The sequence below is a fragment of the Gossypium raimondii genome, chromosome 6, assembly GCF_025698545.1.
Source record: "Gossypium raimondii isolate GPD5lz chromosome 6, ASM2569854v1, whole genome shotgun sequence".
NCBI classification, from domain to species: domain Eukaryota; kingdom Viridiplantae; phylum Streptophyta; class Magnoliopsida; order Malvales; family Malvaceae; genus Gossypium; species Gossypium raimondii.
Window position 1 is genome coordinate 25,966,263 of NC_068570.1, and position 5,802 is coordinate 25,972,064.

General features: G+C 37.2%; 1 non-coding gene across 1 annotated transcript; it reads right to left on the bottom strand.

Moving 5' to 3' along the window:
* Positions 1-286: 286 nt before the first annotated feature.
* LOC128042078 (small nucleolar RNA R71) lies at positions 287-393 on the bottom strand. The gene has a single exon (XR_008197286.1). It is a non-coding gene; the product is annotated as a small nucleolar RNA R71 (small nucleolar RNA).
* Positions 394-5,802: the final 5,409 nt, after the last annotated feature.

Below are 5,802 nucleotides of genomic sequence, written 5' to 3' on the forward strand. Positions count from 1 at the left end.
GTTTGAGTTGAAGCCACTCATGTTTTAGATTCTTCAGAAAGTGGGCCAATTCAGTGGAATGCCTACCGAAGATCCTCACTTACACTTAAGATTGTTTATAGAAGTGACCAATTCTTTCAAGTTAGCCAAAGTACCTGAAGATGCACTACGATTGAAGCTGTTCCCATATTCATTAAGGGACAGGGCTCGAGCGTGGTTGAACTCATTACCACCAAACTCAATTTCAACATGGCAAGAGTTAGCAGAACAATTCCTTATGAAGTATTTCCCGCCTAGCAAGAATGTTAAGTTGAGGAACGAGATCACTACTTTCCAACAAATGGATGATGAGTCATTGTATGAGGCATGGGAAAGGTACAAAGAATTATTACGAAAGTGCCCAAATCATGGAATCCCACATTGCATACAACTTGAGACATTTTATAATGGTCTCAATGCTCACACGAGGATGGTAGTGGACACTTCTGCTAATGGTTCTCTCCTTTCTAAGTCTTATAATAAGGCTTATAAAATCATTGAGAGGATTGCCAGCAACAATTATCAATGGCCAACCAATCGAGCAGCATCAAGAAGACCAATTGCTGGAATACATGAAGTAGACGCTCTTACTTCACTCGCATCTCAAGTATCATCAATATCCTCAATGTTAAAAAATCTTACTACTAATGGGTGTAATAGTTTTGCAGTACAACCACTGAATCAATTTGAAAATAACCTGTGTTTATTGTGGGTAAGGACATTTGTTCGAAGAATGTCTATCGAACCCAAAATCTGTGTATTACATGGGTAACCAGAACCAAAATTGAGGAAGGCAAGGGCTGAAATCCAATTTCTATAAGCCATCATTGTGCAACCACCCGAATTTTTCCTGGAGTAACCAAGGGGCAGGAACCAGTAACAATTATGCCAAACCTAGATTGACCCACCCACTTAGTTTTTCCCAACAAGATCAGAAACAAACCCACGTTGAACCATCCAATAGTCTAGAGAACCTATTGAAGGCATACATGGTGAAAAATTATGCCTTTCTAAGGAATTTGGAGAATCAAGTGAACCAGATTGCAACTGAACTCAGAAACCAACCACAATGTGCTTTACCTAGTGATATAGAGAATTTGAGGAATCTAGGGAAGGAGCATTGTAAAGCACTGATATTGAGAAGCGGAAAGACTTTAGAGCCCAATTTTGTCGAAGTTGAGATGGAGCCAGCTGACGCTCAAGACTAAGAGGAAGTTCAATCGAGTGTTAAAATTCCAATTTCACCGGAAATTGAATATGCAAAATCTGATAAGGTAACTTCTGAACCAGCTAATTCTGATAAACTAATAACTTTGTTAGATGCAGACTTGCCACAGAAAATAAATCAACCAGTTCCAGTAAAGAAACCTCCACCACCCTACCCTCAAAGACTTTAGAAGTAGAAGCAGGAAATTCAATTCAAGAAGTTCCTAGACGTACTCAAGCAACTTCATATCAACATCACGTTAGTTAAAGCACTTGAAAAAATGCCAAACTACTTCAAATTGATGAAGGGTATCCTGTCTAAAAAATGAAGGCTTGGATAATTTGAGACGATAGCCCTATCGAATGAATGCAGTGCATATCTTCAAGACAAACTACCCCCAAAATTGAAGGATCTTGAATGTTTTACCATACCTTGCAATATTGGAGCAACATATTGTGGTAAGACACTATGTGACTTGGGTGTGAGTATCAACTTGATGCCCATGTCAATATTTAAGAAGTTGGGGATAGGTGAAGCTAGACCTACTACGTTACAGTTTAATTAGCAGATCGATCCTTAGCACATCTAGAAGGAAAAATCGAGGACGTATTGGTACATGTAGACAAATTTATCTTTCCTGCTGACTTTGTGATACTAGACTTTAAAGCAGACAAAGAGATGCCAATCATCCTATGAAGACCATTCTTAGCAACCAAAAGGACCCTTATTGATGTGCAGAAGGGCGAGCTTACTATGCGTGTTTAGGATGATCAAGTAACATTTAACGTTTTTAAGTCCATGCGATTTCCTAACACAATTGATGGTTGTTCTATAGTGTCTGATTTAGAAGATTTAATCATGGAGAAGGAACTCAATTATGTTGAGGACCCATTGGAACAAATTTTGACATTAGATCCTCCAAATGATGAAGTGGAGGATGAATACTTAGCTTTGTTAGAAGCTAATCAAAGGGGATTTAATCCGCAATCCCGCCTTGAATCTTTAGAGTTAGAGAAAAGGGATTATGCCCAACCAAAAGCGTCAATCGAGGAGCCACCTAAATTAGAACTGAAGGTACTTCCCTTACATTTGAAATATGTTTATTTAGGTAACTCTTCTACTCTGCCTGTGATTGTTTCAACAGAATTAACTACTGAGCAAGAAGAGAAACTCATCCTGGTGTTGAAACAATTCAAGAAGGCTATCGAAAGGACCATAGCCGATATTTGCAGAATTAGTCCATCTGTATGCATGCACAATATTATCTTAAAAGATGGCGAAAAAGGGACGATTGATGGACAACATAGACTGAACCCCATCATGAAAGATGTAGTCAAGAAAGAAATCATCAAGTGGTTAGATGTAGGTATAATTTAACCCATCTCAGATAGTTCATGGGTAAGTCCGGTCTAGTGCGTGCCAAAGAAAAGAGGTATCACGGTCATTGAAAATGAGAATAATGATTTGATACCGACTAGAAAGGTTATGGGATGGAAAATTTGCATCGATTATCGGAAGCTGAACAAGGCAGCTAGGAAAGATCACTTTCCTTTGCCATTTTTGGGCCAGATGCTTGATAGACTCGCAGGGCGAGACTATTATTGTTTTCTCGATGGAAACTTGGGGTATAATCAGATTACAGTAGCACCGAAAGATCAGCACAAGACAACATTCACCTACCCGTACGGTACATTTGCAGTTAGGCGCATGCCATTTGGTTTATGTAATGCACCTGCTACATTTCAAATATGTATGACGTCTATTTTTACTGACATGGTTGAGAAATATTTGGAAGTTTTTATGGATGAATTTTTAGTATTCGGAGATACATATGATGATTGCCTAGCCAATCTAGCCAAGGTACTAAGGCGATGCGAAAAAATAAACCTTGTACTTAACTGGGAAAAGTGCCATTTCTTGGTACGAGAAGGTATTGTTCTAGGACATCAGATAACAAGACATGGAATCGAGGTAGATAAAGCAAAGGTAGATGTTATTGAGAAACTCCCACCTCCAATATCTGTAAAGGGTGTTAGGAGCTTTTTGGGCCACACTGGCTTCTATCGAAGATTCATCAAGGACTTCTCCAAAGTTGCTTAACCCTTATGCAAATTATTGGAGAAGGACACGGTGTTTAAATTTGATGAGGAGTGCTTTAGAGCTTTCAATGATTTGAAGAGTCGGCTAGTCTTGGCACCCATAATAGTCACACCAGAATGGGATTTTCCATTTGAATTGATGTGTGACGCAAGTGACTTCGCGATTAAAGCTGTCATGGTTCAACAAAGGAACAAAGTTTTTCATCCCATCTACTATGCGAGTCGGACTCTGACAGGAGCTCAACTGAATTACACGGTAATAGAAAAAGAGTTACTTGCTATTGTGTTTTCTTTTGACAAGTTTCGATCTTATCTTGTAGGTACCAAAGTGACTGTTTATATAGACCACTCGGCAATTAAGTATTTACTTGCCAAGAAAGACGCTAAGCCGAGACTAATCCGATGGGTACTTCTACTTCAAGAGTTTGATCTAGAAATTCAAGTTCAAAAGGGAGTGGAAAACCAAGTAGCAGACCACTTATCTAGATTAGAGTTGCAAGAAGGGAACTCTCCTTTTATACCAATTCGAGAAACGTTTTCAGATGAACACATACTGAAGGTAAATCATGTCCACAATACCCCTTGGTTTGCTAATATTGCTAACTTTTTAGCTTGTGGTTTGATGCCGATTGATAAGACGTATCATCAAAAGAAAAAGTTTCTTCACGATGTGAAGTACTAGTTCTGGGAAAAACCGTATTTGTTTAAAAAGTGTGCAGATCAAATGATCAAGAGATGCATGGCAGAAGATGAAGTACATAAGATTTTATACCATTGTCACTTAGCTCCGAATGTGGGACACTTTGGAGGTACACGTACTGCAGCCAAGGTATTGTAAGCTAGATTCTTTTGGCCAACACTATTCAAAGATGCATATGCTTACGTAAAGAGTTGTGATCGATGTCAAAGGGTCAGAAATGTCACCAACAGAAATGAAATGTCTCGAACAAACATCATTGACGTAGAATTATTCGATGTTTAGGGTATTGACTTTCTCTGTCCTTTCCCTCCGTCTTTTGGTCACAAGTACATATTAATAGCAGTAGACTATGTGTCTAAGTGGGTTGAGGCAGAGGCATATCTGACAAACGATGCTAAGGTTGTAATGAAGTTTTTGTACAAACATGTGTTCACAAGGTTTGGAACCCTAAGAGCCATCATCAGTGATGAAGGGTCCCATTTTGTGAACAAGTGGTTGAAATGGTTATTAGATAAACATTGAGTGAAACACAAGGTCGCTACAGCTTACCATCCACAGATGAATGGGCAAGCTAAACAGGCAAACAAGGAGATCAAAGGCATACTTGAGAAGGTAGTTTGCCCGAACCAACGAGATTGGTCCAAAAGACTGGATGATGCTTTATGGGCTTACAGGACAGCATACAAGACACCTTTAGGGATGTTACCTTATAGGTTAGCCTTTGGGAAAGCCTGTCATCTACCATTGAAGTTAGAACACAAAGCTTACTGGGCTCTCCAACGACTCAACTTGGATCTTAAAAGTGCCAAAGAGAAACGATGCTTCAACTTAACTAGTTAGAAGAATTCTGAATGTCTTTATACGAGAATGCCAAATTACTTAAGAAGAGACTCAAGAAATGGCATGACAAGCACATTCGAGTTCGAGAATTTAGAGCAAGTCAGCAAGTCTTGTTATTCAATTCCAGATTAGGGTTCTTTCCAGGTAAGTTAAAATCATGTTGGTCCAGTCCATTTATGATTCATCGAGTCTATCCATACGGAGTTATTGATCTTCAAGGTAAGGGAGGTAATTTTCGAGTTAATGCTCAACGCTTGAAACATTACTGGGGAGATAAAATTGAACGGAATCAAATCTCGTTCATTTTATCAGATATTTAGTTTTTCTTGTTCTTTTGTTTGAATAAATGATTTAGGGTATATTTTCGGGATTAGTATGTTTAAATAAATTCTGTCTAAGAGATTGGAACTTAAGCGGGATCGCTTGTGACCTCTCCAATCTTTCTTGGGAATTGAGTTTAACATAATTTCCCAAGAAATTATTCCCTAAATAACAAAATAAATTTTTAGTTTGTCAAATAAAAGGGTCAATTTTGATCCAAGTTTTATGTTGCAACTTAATTTTGAATTTTCATTAAGTTTAGGAACTTAATTGAATTATTTTAAAAATTTTGTTGCTCTTTTGTAAATATTAGAAATTAGATACCTTTTTTTGTAAATGTTTCCAAAAGCATCTAGAATAAATGTTTTAGTTCAATAAAAAAGAAAAAAGAAAAGATGATAATTATTAATATATAATTATATCCATTATAATATATATTAATTATTATCTAATTTATTTAGAGTTAGGATTAGTTTTAATTTAATCATATTTTTCAATAAGTTTTTATCTTAATAAATTAATTGTTATTTACTTTGAGTAGAATTAGAACTTAGACTTTTTAAGAATTCTACTCTAACTCATACTCCTTTCACTATAATTGCACCCATCTATTATTA